Source organism: Macaca thibetana, chromosome 13 (genome assembly GCF_024542745.1).
Source record: "Macaca thibetana thibetana isolate TM-01 chromosome 13, ASM2454274v1, whole genome shotgun sequence".
NCBI classification, from domain to species: domain Eukaryota; kingdom Metazoa; phylum Chordata; class Mammalia; order Primates; family Cercopithecidae; genus Macaca; species Macaca thibetana.
The window spans coordinates 7,903,325-7,922,695 of NC_065590.1; the positions used below are offsets into that span (position 1 = coordinate 7,903,325).

The 19,371-nt window shown below is 36.9% G+C and overlaps 1 long non-coding RNA gene across 2 annotated transcripts in view; it reads right to left on the reverse strand.

The window, feature by feature from the left end:
* Positions 1 to 619: 619 nt before the first annotated feature.
* LOC126933944 (uncharacterized) overlaps positions 620 to 19,371 on the reverse strand; it is a 168,448-nt gene continuing 149,696 nt past the window's right edge. For both annotated transcript variants that reach the window (XR_007718773.1, XR_007718772.1), the window contains 2 exons: positions 1,917 to 1,989; positions 620 to 684 (listed from right to left, as the gene is read on the reverse strand). This is a non-coding gene — a long non-coding RNA (uncharacterized LOC126933944). The remainder of the gene's footprint in view (positions 685 to 1,916; positions 1,990 to 19,371) is intronic.

Here is a 19,371-nt window from a genome sequence, read left to right on the forward strand (position 1 = left end):
AAAAGTCATCTTTTCTGGGAGGAAAAGAAAAACAAATGTTTCCACAGTGATATAGAAATACAGAAAACTGTTCAGAAGCAAACATTAAAACAGTAAGTGATCAAACATAGGTGATAATTCAAAAATCAGAAAAACTTGGAAGATTTTAACAATAGCTTTATGCTTTCAAATAAATACTTTGCAAATGTCACTGGGTGTGGTGGCTCACGCCTGTAATCACAGCACTTTGGGAGGCAGGCAGATAAACTGATGTCAGGAGTTCGAGACCAGCCTGACCAACATGGAGAAACCCCATCTCTACTAAAATTACAAAAAAATTAGCTGAACATGGTGGCGCATGCCTGTAATCCCAGCTACTCGGGAGGCTGAGGGAGGAAAATGGCTTGAACCTGGGAGGCGGAGGTTGCGGTGAGCTGAGATTGTGCCATTGCACTCCAGCCTGGGCAACAAGAGCAGAATTCTGCCTCAAAAAAAAAAAAAAAAAAAAAAAAAAAAAAAAAAAAAAAAAACTTTGCAAATGTCTCTTTGAAATGCAAAGATTAATAATCTAATCTGAAACACATCAAAGAGATAGATAAGGGAAAGCATCTTTTTTATTCTGAGATGAAACCTTGCTTACCTGGTATAGGTGCTGGGAAGTTCTGCTGACTAAGCACCTCATATAAAATTAGGGCACCAAAATTACTGTTGAATGAATGAAAAGAGTATCAGGCTGAGGAGTTTTACAGAATAGGGTGTCTGACTGTTAGTTTCAGTTCATGAAGAGTTGAGAATTGTGACCAGTTTTCTGCACACTGAAAACCCTAACAAAAGTGATCTAACCACTATTCACCCTTCATAAGCATACATTTGTTGCTACTAATCCTATTTTTACTCAGATATTTTAATGATATTCCCACAAAATTTTCTATTTGCCTTGCCATGCTTTAAGCAAATATACATATCTCTTTTGCAACAGCCACCAAACATTAACCATATTCCTTGTTCTCTCTTTTCTGAGGAACTTCTTTCTGCCAGTCTGTTCTTTTTTTTTTTTTTTTTTTTTTTGCATCTCAATCTACTATCCATCATCTGTCTTTCTCATCACCTCCCACTGTCTGAAATGAAGCTGAGAATAGACATACATAATGCTTCAACAATTACAGCTGGAAAAACCTTACCAGCATGGCTCTCGACAGAAGGGGTGACAAGCCCTGATTTCTCATTTGTCCCCATACATTTTGATCCAGAAACTAAGAAAAACTTTTCAATTCCCAACCATATTGACCATGGAGGAAAGTCATCTGGTGAATCAATGGTTAATACTGCTAAATTAAATGAAAACACGAGGGATATTTTTCCTCTTGTTTTAAGATTATTTTATTTCCTTTTGCAATAGGTTAGTTTTGCTGGCAATCCCATGCCATGTTAGAACTCTTCATAAATTAGGAGAAAACATACCAAAATTTTAAAATAAGTTTATCATCTGTTAGTACTGGCAAATCATATCGTTTCCTTCTGGTTTATTCTAAATATCACTGTTGCTATCCTTATCCCCTACTTTGGTGAAATTACCAAGACAATTCAAGTAAGTGATTATATGCCTGTCACAAACTGTATCAGAGTTTCATTTTGTGCTCTCCCCAAGCACAAACAAATATGATCATTAAGGAGCATTTATTAGTGATCTAATTTGTAGGGTAATGTGCTAGGAGATAAAGACAAAGAGTTATGTTAAGGTCAGCCTTACAATGAAAACAGGTGAGCGAGCAAGTGAGTGAGGGAGAGAGAGGAAAAGTGCCAGGAAGAGATGGCCAGATATCAAAGTTTTTAACCATTAGTTCATTCAGAGGGCAAAACCTTTTTTAGAATGAAAAATTAGAGGCTTAAAATATGTAAGCAACACCATTGGGGTGGTTGATGTGAAAGCTACTCACTGTGTTCTTAGGGTGAGATATCTTCTAGCAACAGACTTGGATTTTCAGAGTTGTCTGAATTCTGGAGAAGGACCTTGGCAAAGCGGAGAAAAGAAAAAGAATTTGGAGAAAGAGGAAGAGATTATACATCTCTTGTTAGTTGAGATAAGGCTCAAACAGAAAAAAAAATGATTCATTACTATTATTAATCTCTAAGACCATCCTATACATCTCATTTTATTCCTATTTGCTACTTGTTATTCATGCACATCTTTAGAAGGCATATGTCACAAGTCTATACAAAAGCCTGTACTAAATAAACGGATGGGTGGTCAGGGAAGAAATAATATTAGTTGGGGAAATAGACATCACATCTTTTCCACCTTTTGAGACAACTCAAAGGACTAAAATCAAAAATAAAATCTGACAAAAGAAAATATACCCAGATGGTAGAAGTTATAAAGGAAAGCATTGAGGGATATAAGCAAATAAAAGAAATATAAAAGAATGTGGACACATGCGCTATTTGGCATTAAAAAACTGAGTGTTTCTAGGACACAGAAAATGAAACTAAAGCAATGATAAGATTAAGCATTGTGTAATATAATATTCAAAATGAGTGAAAATAAATATAGTTTAGGTGATACCTGTATCCAAATATTTTCAAGGGAGCCAAGGTGAGAAATTCCAAAAATGTCATATGTTGTTATATTGGCCAATCTCCAGTGTCCCGTTAAGTAAAAAAGCAATGAAATACTTGATGTTATAAGAAATACGTAATTGCGGCAGAAGTGTAAATTAAGTCCAACAGAAATCTTTAAAAATAATTACTCTTGCAGAAAGTTGGAATACACGTAGCTTTCACTGTTCCTCCCACTAAGTGCCACTATAAACCTTGAATATCAAATATAAAACAAGCATAATGATCCCAAAAGGTGGAAAGAGGAAGGAAGAATGACTGGGGACTCTGCTATCCGAGAACTGACAAAGTGGAGAGTTACTTGGGCTTTCATTTTGCTTTGTATATCTCCAAATACATATTGGAGAAACCAGCAGCCAGGAAATACGTAAGAATACAGACAAAAAGAGCACCAAGAAAAGCTTGATCACTCTAACAAAAGGACCCAGAGAGGGGCAGCCTAGCAAGACAAGAGCAAACTGTTATTCGACAATAACTGCTCTACTTTTCCAAACATAAAGAAAAGGCTAGGGCCCAGCCACCATGCCTGCAAGCCTGGTAGAGTATCTGAACTTCAAGGCTGTGGTACGGTGACCCAACCACACTGTTTGGGTGGTGTCTGAGAATGCTGAGTAGGGATCTCAGACTTTCATTCTTGCAAGGTAGTAACAAATCTTCCAGCACTCCCCTCACACCCCACCCTATATCAATAGAAACCACATGGACAGTCTTAGACTTTTATCTATATACTACTGAAATGTGGTTGGAGGCCTAGTGAAGAGTCAGGATGTCTAATGCAGTAAAGTGGTAATGAGCTACCCCTACACCCCTTAGAAACATACTGCCATTGTATTAGGCGAGGCCACTACCATCACCACTAATGAGATGCCCCTCACCACAAATCAACAAACAGTTAGTACAGAACCTGGGCTTCCTCTGAAATTCTAACCCAACCTTTCAGTAAAAAGGCAGTGGCCTTTATCTGACCCTTCATCCCCTGACATTGAGCAGTGTAACAAGAGTTGCTGAAACATGAGATTTAAATAAGGTTCACAGTCTCTCAATGTAATACCTAACATGAATAGGTTTCATCAAAAAACGATCCTCATATCAAAAACCAGGAAGATCTCAACTTTCAATAAGAAAAGAAAATTGACAGATGCCAACATCAAGATGACACAGGTGTTAAAATTATCTGACAAGGGCTTTAAAAAGCCAGCACAAAAATGAAATGAGTAATTACAAACACACTTAAATAGAAAGTCTCAGAAATGAAACAGAAAGCCTAAGCAAATAAATAAAAGATATAAAGAAGAATCAAATAAAAATGTTAGTACTGAAAAACATAATTAACAACAAATTCTTAATGGATAGGCTCAATAAGAGAATTGAGGGCAATCAGGGACTTACGAGACTATAAAAAAAGATCTAACATTAATGTCAATGGAGTCCAAAAATGAGGAGCAGAGAGCGTAGAGCTGAAACGGTTTTTGAAGTATGATTGAAAATTTCCAAAATTTGTCAAAATTAATAAGCCTGCAGATTCAAAAAGCAGAGTAAACCCAGAAAAAGTTAAACCCAAATAATTCCATGTCTAAGACACACCATACTGAAACTTTTAAAATTAAATGGGAGGAGAATAAAGGGACATAAAAAGAGGTAAGATTTTTACACTTCACTTAAAGTGGTAAAAAAAAGTGACACCAGTAGATTGGGGTAAAAATGTAATATTAATAGCAATCACTAAAAGAGATACATAGAAATATACTTTAAAGTTTATACTATATATAAATCAAAATGAAATTTCAAAATATGCTCAACTTATAGGAACCAAAAAGAAAGCTAGAGGATTAAAAAAAGGAAAGAGAAGAAACAGAGCAAAAACTATATAATGACCAGTTTACACTCTAATCCCTAATTATATTAAATGTAAATGATCTAAATACACCAATTAAAATACAAAGATTGGTAGCATGGATTTAAATAAACAACCCAAATATATACTGTTTACAAGAAGCTCATTTCCACAATTGTACTTAGACATTTCAACAAACTTCTCAAAACAAGTAATAGACAACTGTCCAGATAATCAGCAAAAATATAGTACTCAAAATCACCATCCATCAACAGGATCACACTTGTATCAAGTGCCCACAGAATATATTCCAACGAAGACCACATTCTAGGCTTTAAAACAGATTTTAACAAATTCAAAGAAATTGAAATCATCAACAGTTTGGTTTTTGACTACAGTGGAATCAAACTAGATATCAATAACAAAAAAAAAAAAAGAAAAAGTACCAAACAACTGTAACTCAAAAAACACACTGCTAAATTTTCATGAGTCAAAGAAAAAAGTTAAAGGAAAATCTAAAAGCACATTGAATGCAAGAAAATGAAAATACAACATATTAAAATTTGTAGATGACAGCTCAAGCAGTATTAGAAAAGGAAATTTACAGTACTAAACATTCATATTAGAAAAGAGGAAAAGCATGGCATGGTGGCTCAGCCTGTAATCCCAGCACTTTGGGAGTCTGAGGCAGGTGGATCACCTGAGGTCAAGAATTCAAGACCAGCCTGTCCAACATGTCAAAACCCTATCTCTACTAAAAATGCAAAAATTAGCCAGGCATGGTGGCACACGTCTGCAGTTCCAGCTACTCAGGAGGATGAGGCAAGAGAATTGCTTGAACCCAGGAGGAAAAGCTTAACTGAGATGGCACCACTGCACTCCAGCCTGGGCAACACAGCTAGACTCTGTCTCCAAAAAAAAAAAAAAAAAGGAAAAGTCTTATGTCAGTAATCTACGCTCCCACTTCAAGAAAATAGAACAGAAAAACGTAAACCTAGCAGAAGAAAACATATAACAACAGAAGTAAATGAAATTGAAAACAAAAAAAGAGAAAAGACAACGAAAAAATGGCTTATTTTAACAAAAATCAATAAAGCTGACTAGCCTTTAGCTATCGTGACAAAGAAAAAAAAGAGAGAAGCCACAAATTACTAATATTAGGAATGAAACATGGATATTATTACAGACTCTGCAGACTTCCAAAGGATAATATGAAAATATTAGAAATAACTCTACAAACATACATTTGACAACTTAGATGAAATTGATCAATTTCCTGAAAATCAAAAATGATGCAAACTCACCCAACATAAAATATACAACTTTAATAACTTTATAACTGTTTGAAATTTTAATTCATAATTAAATTCCCCACCTTCCTCTGCCTGGCGAAATCTTCAGATCAAAATGTTTTCACTGGAGAATTCTGTCAAACATTTAAATAAGAATCAGCATCAATTCTACACAATCTCTTCCAGTAAATGGAATAAGAAGAGACACTTCCAGTATGTTATGTGAAGCCAGTAATACTCTTCTATAAGAATCATATGGGCAATACCACAAAAGAAAATTACAAAATCCTCATAAATATAGAGGCTGAAATTTTCCACAACATATTAGCATATAGAACTCAGCAATATATAAAAATAATTATACAATATGATTGAGTGAGATTTCTTCCACAGATACAAGGCTGGAACAACAGTCAAAAGTTAATTAATGTAATCCATATTAACAAACTAAAGAAGAAAAATAATAATATCATTTGATGGAAAAAAAGAACATTTGACAAAATTCAATGTCCGATCACGATAAAAAAAATCGCAGAAAACTAGAAGTAAAGGGGACTTTTTCAACCTGATTGAAAAAATATACCAAAATATTATAGCTAACCACATCCCTAATGGTGAAATATTGAACACTTTCTCTCTAAGATCAGGAACAAAGTAAGGACGTTCTTTCTTACCAACTTATTCAATATAGTGCTGGAAATTTTAGCTGGCATGATAAGGCAAAAGAAAAAATGGCATATAGATGAGAAAGGAAGAAATAAAACTATCTCTATTTGCAGATGACATGATGGTTTCCATAGAAAATCGAAAGGAGTAAAAAAACCCTAGAACTAATAATTGAATTGAGCAAAGTTGCAGGATAAAAGATCAAGACACTGCATCAATTGCATTTTTATACTAGCAGTGAAAACATGGAAATAAATTAAAATTCAATACCATTTAAAATCAACCAAAAAATTGAAATATACAGGCGTAAATCTAATGTATAGGAGGTGAATGCTAAGAAGTGAAAAAACACTAATTAAAGGGATCAAAGTAAAGTAAATAAATGGAAAAACATAATGTGCTCATGGATTGGAAGACAACATGGTAAAGTTGTCAATTCTTCTCAAATTGATTCACAGGCTTAAACAATTCTGATCAAAATCCAAGCAAGATATTTTTATAGATAGAGAAAAGACCTAAACTTTTGTGGAAATTCAAAAGAATTAGAACAGCTAAAGCAATTTTTAAAAAATAAATATAAAATAAAGGCATCATTGTACTTGTTGTCACGACTTATTATGTAATTATAGTCATCAAGATTGAGTTGTATTGGCAGTCTACAGTCAGATCTATGTAACAGAATAGAAAATCCAGAAATTGTCAAAAAACAATATTTCAATATTATAAATCATATTGATCATCTTGTATTGGTCTAAGATACAAAAGCAATTCAATGCAGAAAAAAATAGTTTATTCAACAAATAGTGCTAGAGCAATTAGATACTCATAAGCAAAAAAGAAAAAGGAAACAAGATTTTAAATCTAAACCTCACACTTTATCCAAAGCTAACTCAAAATGGATCATATACTTACATGTAAAACATAAAACTAAATAGGGGAATGGAAGAGATAGTGTGAAGTTGGTTAATAGATGGAAAATTAAAGCTAGATCAAAAGAGTAAGTTCTAATGTTCTCTAGTACTGTAGGGTGACTATAATTAATAATAATTAATTGTATATTGTCACAGTTAGAAGAATATTTTGAATGTCCCAACAGAAAGAAATGAGAAATGTGTGAGGTGATGGATATGTTAATTACTCTGATGTGATCATTATACATTGTATACATGCATGAAAATATCACACTGTGCCCCATAAATATGTAAAATTAGTATATGCCAATTAAAAATAGTAATAAAAGCAAAAAATGTTTAGGAAAAAATGATAGGTAAAATCTTCAGGTCCTAAGTTTTGGTAAAGAGTTCTTAGACATGCCACCAAAAGCACAAAAGAATAATTGATAAATTAGAACTTCATCAAAATTAAAACCATTTGCTCTTTGGAAGACCCTGTCAAGAGAAATGGAAGAAGAGCTACAATCTTGGAGAAAATATTTGCAAACCACATTTCTGACAGAGGACTCATACCTAAAAATATGTAAAGAACTCTCACAACTCAGTGGTTAAGAAACAATCCAATAAGAAAATGGGCAAAAGACAGGAAGAAATGTTTCACGAAAGTGGAGCTATGAATGGCAAATATGCACATGAAAAGACGTGTAAATCACTAGCTTTAAGAGATGGGCAAATTAAGACCACAATTAGATATCACTACATACCTATCAGAATAGCTAACATAAAAGTAGTGACAACACCAAATGCTAGACAAGATGCTGAGAAACTAAATCTCTCAAGCACTGCTGATGGAAATTTCCCGTGACCTCTTGGGAAATTAGTTTGGAAGTTGCTTTAAAAGGGAAATATATGTTTACCATGCAATCTAGCTTTTGTATCCTTGGGCATCTTGTCCCAGAGAAATGAAAATATATTTACGCAAAAATCCTGTACATCATTGTTCATAATAACCAAAAAGTGGGCAAAGCCAAATGTCTCTCAATGGGTGAATGATTAAACTCCATGGGACACCCACACCAGGCAATACCACTCAATAATGAAAATGACTGAATTACTGACACACCCAACAAACTGGATTGTTAAACTCCCTTTTGCTGATAATTCCATTGACGTTAACATTTTCAGAGGACAAAACTACAGAGTTGAAAAACAGATTAGTGTTTGCCTTTGGTTTGGAATGGTGGGGGAGGTGGAAAGGGGTCAGGGCAACTATAAAAAGGGAACAGGAGAAAGATCTTTGAGATGAAGGAATATTTATCTGTCTTGATCAGGATGGTGACTACACACGTGATTAAAATGACATAGAAGCAAACACATGCTTTATTGCAATGTGAACTTCTTGATTTTCATAGTTGTGCTATTACTATATAAGTTCTAATCGTGACGGCAAACTGCATGAAGAAGACACAGGAACTCTGTGCAATCTTTGCAACTTCCCATGAATCCATAATTATTTCAAAATAATATGTTTAAGAAATAATAACTAGTCTTCAACCTTCAGTATCTTTAAAATAATAACTAGTCTTCAACCTTCAGTATCTTTCTGATAGAATTGCCTTTTTATTGATGAAAATAAGTGATGGGAACATTCTAGTCCAGTGATTATAAAGACGGTCCTAGGACCAGCAAGAGCAGCAACATCAGCACCACCTGGGAACTCACGAAAAATGCAAATACTCAGCCTGACTTCAGACCCACTCAGTCAGACACTCTCAGAGTGGGCCTAGCAGTTTGTGTTTTAAGGAGCCTCCTGGTGAATCTGATGCATGTTGAAGTTTGAAAACCACTGGCCCAGGGCCAAGAAGTCCTAGTCTTGAGCGAGATCATGACTATAGCCTGAAGAAAAGCCATATTGCCTCTGGCATGGCTGTATCCACGCTGTCACCATAGCCTGTGAAAATTAACAAAGTGCTGCCCATCATACTCCAGACTCCTCCTTATGATCATCCACTTGAAATCACTAAACGTGAATGCTGAGCATTTCAAAGTACACATATGCAAAGTCATTACAACTAACTCAACTTTATGCTGTTATGATTCTACTCTTCGTTCACTCTAGTCTCAGATTTATTTAAAACTCTAAAATGTTAAATTCAAGGTCATATCTAGACACAGGTGCCTTTCAATAATGTAAAATCAGAATTATAATACTTTCCTGCCCACCTCACAGGATTTTTATTAAATCATATGAGATAATTTACGTGAAGGATCTGCGAAATACTTCCACAACCTACACAAATAGTTTTTATTATCACGATCAATTATATATTTCAATACTTAATAATAAATATTTTGTCAATATTCTCAATATGCACTTATCACTTCTTAGCCAATTCTCACATGGCCAGTGGTTTACATATGCTGTCCCTAACTTTCACAAGAGATGTTCATTACAGATAGTTGTATCTACATATGGGCATGCTGACTCTGAGAGGAGGGATAAATGCCTGTGGACGCATCATTGCTGGTCAAACTCAGATTTGAAGCAGACTAGCAGATTCCAAATATGGCACTGTTCTTTCTCACTGCGTCTCTGGCCTTCTCAGTCACAAGGACACTTACCGGACACCAAAAAGAAAAAAAAAAAAAAAACATTAAGCAGTCAGCTGATTTTCTTACTTTTCGATCCAAAACATATTCAAGTTATCAACTGTGCATTACCATTGTCAATTGCCAATAAACGTAGCAAAAAGAGAAATGATTGTGTGTGTGATTGCACACGCGTAATGATAGAACTATCTCATGTTAGAAAGTGGGTTTGCATCTAGAGTTAAAACTGAAAAAAAAAGTTAACAACACTTTTTGTGGAAGACTCCTTGACAAAAGCTGAATTTTATGAGTTTTCTTTGTGAAGAATAAAAGGAAGTTTATTGTAACAGGAACAGTGGAAAGGACTAAGGGGGAAGAAAAGAAGATACGCCAGTAAATAGTTAAGCTGACTTTCTAGGAAACATTCCCAAATGGCGAACAAATTCTCATTTATTTAAATAAAGTGATAAACCTATGGAAATAGGATGCAAGTATTTTATATTATAATCACATTCTCATGTCCATGGTTTTGAAAATTACTCATAGCCCCCAAACGTACATAAGTTCAGGGACTCAAAGTAAATTTAGGGAAGATGGTCAAGTAATGCAATAGCTTAGGATGAGCAGGAAGCCACTGCCAGGAAAGACAGAAGGCAGCAGGCTTCGGATGTATTTGGTAATAGGCCTGCTGTTTATGCACACAGGTCAAACTGAAAGCATGTTCTATTACATAAGGGTGATGAACCTGCTCAACACATTTCCTCTATTGGCAGGTGAAACTAAATTTATTTAAATGGCATAATCTAAATTTCTGTCTGAAGAGAATTCACTAAAAAAAAAAAAAAGGCATTCCATGCCAAGTTTAGTGCCCTCCACAGAGACAGCTCACTGCAAAATAGTTACTCCAACCATAAAAATGATCCTGCTTTGGATCCAAATACTGAATAATAAAAATGCTAGATTTGGGGAGAGTACATTCTTTGCAAAAGTGTGATAAGAGGTGGGAACAATCCAGGGGGATAAAGTAATGGAATTCTACAAAGGCCAGCAAGGGGAAATGGAAAATATTTAATGACAAATTAATGTATGCCCAAGGGTTAGGAATGTCACATACCAGTAAGTACAGCCGGAGTGAACAAAAGTCAATGTGGATAAATCAGGAGGTGCAGAAAGCAATCAAGGTATCAGAGAGGAATATGTGAAATATAAAACACTACATCCAGATGTAACAGAGGAGATTATAGAATGAATTCAAGTGTAAAAAATATATAAGAAAAGCAAAGATGAAAAATGAAAAGAAGATTGCAGGAAAGTTTAGATAAATATCAGAACATTTTTCAAAGAACTAAGGGTTAAGAGGTCAGCATAAGACACAGTAAAAGTTGAAAGACAGAGACAGATAATGTATTGACCAAATAGTGGAATCTAAAGAATTAATTGCATCCTTTCATTTATTTTTCACAAAAAAATAAGGGAGTGAGTGCATGGAGGCATGAGACAGATTCAGCCAGTGTTTGCTGAAATGATGTGGTGGCTGAAATGAGTGATCAAGGAATTAGGATACATGAGAGTAAATAAGTTTCTCATTCTTTTTTCCTTTTACTCAAAAGACGTTAGTAAATGTTAAACTTGGGTATCAGAGAAAACATCATAGAATAAATCTAAGCCTAAAAAGAAAACTAAATTCTCTGTATCTTAACCTTTACAGTGTATCTTATTTATATTCTGTTTAAACTGCTTGAGTTGAAAGTGTCCTGTTTTGAGAAAGAAATTCCCTCCTATATATAAGTGTATAAACGTGTGTGTGTGTGTGTGTGTGCGCGCGCGCACGTGTGTATGTGTGTTAAGCTGACTTTCTAGGAAACATTCCCAAATGACAAATTCTTATTTATTTAAATAAAGTAATAAATCTATGGAAATAGGATGCAAGTATTTTGTATTACAATCACATTCTCGTATCAATGGCTTTGAAAAGTCCTAATAGCCCCCAAATGTTCATAAGTTCAGGGACTCAAAGTTTAGGAAAGATGGTCAAGTAATGTAACAACTGATTATAAGCAGGAAGTCACTGCCAAGAAAGAGAGAAGATAGCAGGCTTCGGGTGGATTTGGTAATAGGTAATTTGGTACACACACACACACACATTTATACACTTATATATGGTATATGGGAGGGAATTTTTTTCACAAAACACATATATACAAAATATGCATATGCATCCTTCTGTATATGGGTATATATATGTGTGTGTGTATATATATACACACACACACGTATGTGTGTATACATACAAACACATACACACATTAATTTCTCTATATATACACACACATATAAAACATATACCAATACACCTGTATCTATATACTTACATACATATGCAGAGATACACAATGTCTATTTGGAAATAAAAACGTACATGAATTCAACTGACTAGAAACCCCCCTTCTTGACCGCAATGTACTGTGACATTTGAACAGTTTAAATAACTTTAATAGTGTCTTTTGTTCTTTTCTCACTGAAATGCTCTGGATGGCTTATTTTGGGAACACATTTTATCCGAAAAATCATTGGTTGTAAAGTTGATCCTTTGAGGCTTCCAAGAGAGTTATTTGCCTGATTTGTTTTCGGCCTCAGTACCTGACTGAGCATTTACATAGTATAACGTGAATTTTAAATGGCAGACCCCATGAAAACCCCGTTTCTGAAACAATGCCCTAGTGGCAAAATGCCCCCACTCTCCACTGTACTAGAAAGGCTTCCTCCCCATGCAACCCCTTGACTACTGCCGCCTGCGTGTGCCTTCCCCGCTCATCCTCTCTGGAGCCTGGACGTTCATCCTTTGCACTCTCTCTGGGAGGAAACCCTGCCTGTTAGTTGACTTCTCCATTCATCACTCATATTCCCCTCTGACCTTCTCCCACACTTGTATCTTACAATTTAAGTGTATTTTTGCATTATTCAATTACACTAGAAGTTAACTGACGACAGACTGTGTGCCTAGGCCATCTCTGCACCCACCATAGGTCCCAGCTTAACACTTTAAAAAACCCCTATGTTTCACAAATTACAGAAAAAATGAATGGTCCCGCCTAGGCAGAACCTAAGTGATACAGTTTGGACATGTGTCCCCTTCCAAATCTCAAGTTGAATGGTAATCCCCAATGGTGGAGGGAGGTGGGGTCTGGTGGGAGGTGTTTGGATCATAGGGGTGAATCCTTCATGAATGGCTTGGGCCATCCGCTTGGTGATAAGTGAGCTCTTGCTCTGAGTTCACATGAGATCTGGTGGTTTAAAAGTGTGTGCCCCTCACCCCCACTCTCCCTCTCTCTCTTGCTTCTGCTTTCACCACGTGAAATGCCTGCTCCTGCTTCACCCTCCACCATGAATAAAAGCTTCCAGAGGCCTCTCCAGAAGCAGATGCAATTATTTTTCAGATAAAATTTGTTCCCAAAATAAGCTATCCAAAGCATTTCAGTGAGAAAATAACAAAAGACACATTTAAAGTTTCCATCAACAGAAGCAAGTGCTGTTGCCATGCTTCCTGTACAGCCTGCAGAACTATGAGCCATTAAATCTCTTTTCTTATAAATTACCCATTCTCAGGTATTTCTTTATAGCAATGCAAGAATGGTCTAATACATATTTCACATTGCATGCCTGTATCAAAGCATCTCATGTAAGCCATAAAGATATACGCTATGTACCCACAAATTTTTTTAAAAGAATGGCCTAATACACTAAACATGCGCGGCAGCTATGTATTATCTTCAGTCAGGAGCTAAAAGCCATCTGTTACAGTGTCTTCAGATACATGATGAATTTATAATGTGAACATACAGAGCCCTTGTTATCTACATGGTTATATAGATGTGATAGAGTATTAGTGTTTCAATGTATAGGCATGATTTTAAAGTAAATAAAATTGAATTATAGGTCTTTATTCTATTCAGCATCATATGTTAGTCCTTAACGAAAGCTCATGGCAACCGGTCTTCAGTCCCCTCTGTCCATCTACTGCCCCCATATTCATACCAAGATGATGGGTGTGTCAAGACTCAAGGGCAAGGATATTATTGGATTATTGACTGGAAAATGCATCTTTTGCTGCACCTGATAAAAATGTTAGAGACTCTTGAGTCTACAGGCTATAGTTCTTTGGATTGCTTTAATCACATTTTACTGTCACAGTAAGTGGCCTCCTGTCTGGAGGAACTTAAGGCCTCAGGTGGGTTGCTCCATAAAGGTTTTTTCTGAGAACCAGAGCATTTCTTTAGATTCTAAAAGACTTAGTTATGGGAAAGTTTCTTATAATTTCTTCACACACATATAGCATGTATCTAATACACATTGCTAGACTTTTACATTTTGACTAATAGCTGGAAATTTTTAAAAAGTTAAACATTCATTAGCTCATGATAGTAAGATTATAGGGAAGAAAACGCTTACTTATAACAACTAATACTATAAATTTGGGGTTTTCTTTGGAGCTCATATTTACCTAATAGTTCATATAATTAGTTGGGAAAAAGAGTAACTAACTTTTCAATAGACTCATGTCGAGTTCTATTACTATGTATGGCAGATAATTCAGGTGATGAAATGCTACTGTGCTCTTTGAAAAATTCATTCCTTGAAACAAAAAAACTTCTTATAAAGCCATATGCAAGGAAATCTTTGAAGCTGCTGGCAGCCCACCATTTCTATCTATGGCAACGAAAGACCACAAACCTCTGGAGTCGGAGAGGGATTCGAGTAATCAGGAACAAAATGACACAACATCTAGTAACTTACAAGTTAATTCAAGTGAGTCACCATGAGACACACACATGTATAAGATTTAATCTAACACATTTGATGGCTTGATTGACTATTTAAAGGAAATCATGAAACAAAATTACAAAGGGAATTTATGGACACAATTTCTCCTTCTCAATTTCTCTTGAATTGAGAAAGGCTTTTTATACCTGGTGCTATATAAATGAAGACAAACCCAGAGGGTCAACAATTATACCATGAAGCATGATCCAGAATGATAGAAAAAGAGCAGTATTTTACAAATCAAAAGAAATAAGGAAAAAATAAAACATTATTCCAGTCTGTTCCATGTTCAAATACAATTTCACAGCTTCAGCATAGGGAGTCAATAAAATGGCATCAGGGAAGGTCGATCCAGGTGTTTGAGATGATTATGAAAGTAGTCTTACTATTATTTAGAAACAAACAACTTTGTGTTCACAAGAAAATAGAAGGAACACAGCTAGCTGCTTCCAGCTGCACTGTATTTTCAAGATTTCCTAAACATTGACGGGTCCCCAGGAAATGGAGTTGATCCTTGCAAATTGGAGTTATGTACTACCATTAAGTGTGACACTATCTTGTATTGCACTGTCAAATCTCAGCCCTCACACATTGCCAGCACCAACTTCACACAAGTATAGTTTGATGGAGCTTCCTCCCCAAATCATGCTGTTCCTTGCCCTACCTCCCTGATGCCTCAGGAAACGGGGACCACGAGGTGCTCAGGCTTGCAGAATGCAGAGCTGGGGAGAACAGGGAGGTTGGTGCTCCTGGGGCCACCCTTGACTGACGGAAGACAAGGGCCGATGGATAAATTCTTCACCTCTCATCCACCGCAAGCTGATTCTAAGACACATTTTTCAAAACTCCCTGGAAGATTAAACAATGAGTCACCCTTAGCGGTGGCCAACAACATCACATTTCACATAAACTTCCTTCTCACAACACAAGCAGTTGGATCAAGGTTTTCATGCAGGAGGACACAGATTAGATACATCACAGTTAGAATTTCTTTTGAAATTCTAACCCTCCAGTCACAGACTCTAAGAGAGAGAGGTCTCTTTTGTTCTTTAACAGTAGACATAGGTGGTACACTTGAGCCTCTCTACTTCTTCTCCTTAAGGCCACACTTTGACTTGGACAGACTCCTGAGTGTGTTACATATACGTGAAGCAATGGTGATGGACGAGGGCTCTACACGTCCTATTATCCAAAAGGGTTGCCATAAAATACAACCATATCAGTGATACCTACATATTTTTGTTTATTTCTGTCAGCTCCTTACTTTTGTTCCAGAAAGCTCAATGTTTAGTTATTATTCAGTAAAACTCAGAAGTCATATGTTTTCAGAATGGTTATACAAGTATTTTTTGTTTTGTGTTGTATTGTTTTGTTTTTAGCATAGTTTTCATTCCTGGTACATTTGTATTTCTTACTGTTCCATGATTTCTGCTACATTTTCAACTTCAGGATTAAAGGCTTTATAAAAAGGAGCAAACTTTTATCAAAATGATGTTCTTATTGTGCACCATGCCAAATACTAGACATTTTGTATAAATGTATAAAAATTCACTGGCATTAGGTTACAGAGCTAGGAGCCTGCCCTTGATTTTTGGTTTCTGAACCAATAATTAAAGAGTTTGGATGTTATTATTTCCATCCTTACAGTATGACAAAAAGGCTAACAAAATAAAAAGCAACTCCCCTTAGATCCACCGGCAAACTGAAGTCGTAGGACAAATTGTCACCTTGAATGTTGAAGAGACAGGTGGATCACAGCTTACTGGCAGAGAAACCAATGCCAGGGCCAGAAACTGGTAGGAACACTTGCAGAGGATTTGACTGTTGGGAATGGAGTGCAGACTAGCTTGAGAGATAAAAATGCCGGGGGGTGGAAGGGGGAGTCACACGTTCAGCAAGGACCCTGAAACTAGATGAGTTTTACCTCAAGAAGTCCACCCAGGTTTTTACTGTGAAGAATAGAAGAAGATTCCCACTGACAGGGAGAGGGGAAAGGTAACCAGTTGACATATACCTACAGTGTTCTCTTCTCCTTAACAAAGGCCTTCCCTCAAGAAAATCTATTTCATCAGAGCCTAACCAACATGCAGTTACCCAATGCTGGTTCTCAATACCAAATACCTGACACTAGGCCACTCTAACCCATGATTTGAAGAACAGAACTGCCCGTCTCCGGCTCCTTCTAGTCTTGGACATGGAGGAAGGGACACATCCAACTCAGAATAAGTAAAAGACTGAGAACCAATTAAAGGATTATAAAACACTCCCCCTCTCTTCCCACCTTCTGACGCTTCTACAGGTTCCTGTATAATGTCAGGGAGTTTCATTAAAAGAACTGTACAGCTCAGACTCTATTTCAGATGGAGTCTCTAATGAACATGAAGATCAAAATAGGGACATTAGAAGAAATTTTAGCCTCTGACATTACAGGAATAGCAAACAGCCAACACAGACTAAATCCTAGCCAGACAAACAAAACCTCACACTAAAGACGTGTTTACCCCAGTTCCTTATATCCAATACATCCTGTTGGCTTTCAACAAAAACATTACAAGTCATGGTGAAAAGAAGACAACACAGTCTGAAGAGACAAAACGAGCACAAGAACCAGACTCAGATATAACAGAGATTTTTGGAATTATCAGACCAGGAAATTTAAATGATTAATTTGCTAAAGGTTCTCATGGGAAAAGTGGAAAACATGAAAGAATAGGTGGATACTATAAGGAGAGAGATGGAAACTCTAAGAAAGCAAGTCATTTACAGCATAACAATACTTTTCTGAGACTTACTAGGAAGTAAAAGAATCATTCTTGCTACCAGCATGGTAGCCACCTTTGCTGACCCAGCGGAGTTATGAGTTATGAATATAACCCAGTTATGAGTTATGAGTATAACCCAGTGGAGTTATGAGTTATGGACCCAGTGGAGTTATGGAGTTATAGGTATGCCAGAAGTTATGGCAGGAGTTATGGACCCAGTGGAGTTATGGACTTGTGGGAGCCGTGTTTTTATGGTAGGTGGACTCCTGCCCACCCTGCTCCAGCCACATGAGGGAATGTTCCAAGACATTTTCTTATCAAGAGTTGAGATGCCTGAGCAAGCATGGTGGCTCACACCTGTAATCCTAACACTTTGGGAGGCTGAGGTTGATCACTTGAGACCAGACATTCAAGACTTGCCTGGGCATCATAGGAGCCCCATATCCATGAAGAGGAAGAGGAGGAGGAGGAGGAGGAGGAGGAGGAGGAGGAGGAGGAGGAGGAGGAGGAGGAGGAAAAAGAAGAAGAAGAAGAAGAAGAAGAAGAAGAAGAAATTTGCAAACAGAAATACCTGCAAGAAAAAGAGATTAACTTCTTGTTTCCCATTTGGAGTTATTTTATGGACACTGTAGCTCGTGGGGTTGACCCATCATTGAAGGTAGACAGGTGTCATGCCAGACCCCTATTAACTTCAGGAGGAATGGCACCAGGCTCAAGAGGTAGAAGAGACCCAGTGCCAGCAAAGGAGACAAAGGATTTTTAAAGCAGGAACCGTACATACAGGGATGGTCCAGTGACAGTGGGCTGGACAGGAGAACTGTAAACTCTTGCAAAAAGAATGCAGTTTATACAACATTTTCACTTAGAAACCTCTTCCTAAATCTTGCAACTGGAAACGTTCATTTAACCCAAAGCAAAGGACCTCAATCACCTGTATGGCCCACGTTCCACAAGACTGGGAGAAGGTTTAGATGTTCCTCATGGATAAGGAATGGATCTCTGGGTTGGTCATTCCCATATCCCTTAGCTTGGAATTCTGAACACATATTCAGGTGTGTCTGCCATACAGGATCATTCCCAAGGTATGCTTAAGTTATTGCTGACAGGTGCCTCTGCCAAATGCTAGGCATGAGTCATCATTTTAGTACTCTACCTAAGAGGCTTTGGGACATGGGGACAGTAGCAGGAACAAGGAAGGGGTAGGAGATGTCCAACAGAGCTGCATCTCCCACGTCGGGCACCGTGAAGTGCAATAGGTCCTCTAAAGAACTTACACATGAACCCTCCTTAAATGTCTGGCACAGAGGACATCAATAGTCTATTAGTGGGAATCAGAGACCACCACCAGAAAAAGTCAACTAATTATAGAGACTTGTTCTTTTCTCTCTTTTTTCATCCCTTACCAACACATGGGAACAACTTGTCCTTGGAGAGAGGGGATATAGGGAAGGAGAGGTCTTCCAGAGGGAGATCATACCATTCTCCAAAGGATTTCAGCTCAGCTTGATCTTGACATTTTGGTTGAGAAACAAAATTAAGCCCTGTGAGCTGTAGAGTCCATGAAAATGTCTTGCTTTGTTGATCTGTGGAGTGCAGGCTATTCCAACATGCCAGCTCTCCAGTTCTCATCTCTCCTCTCCATATAGGCATAGGGGCACGCAAACTCACTAGACATCCTGCCGGAACTCCAAGTGGGAAATGAGAGTTTAGTCTTTCCTTTTAAACTAATGTTTTAACTCAAAAAGTGATTTGATACTCAAAGTAATCTGAAAGTTGAGAGACCCACCCCAAATTTCATTAAGAGACTAACAGCAGAGATCCAAGAGCAATGTCACAAACACTGATGGGAGAAAGGTCAACTCTCTTCACCTTGATACCTCTCCAAGCAGAGATGGGACTATTCGCCAGTTGGTAAATGT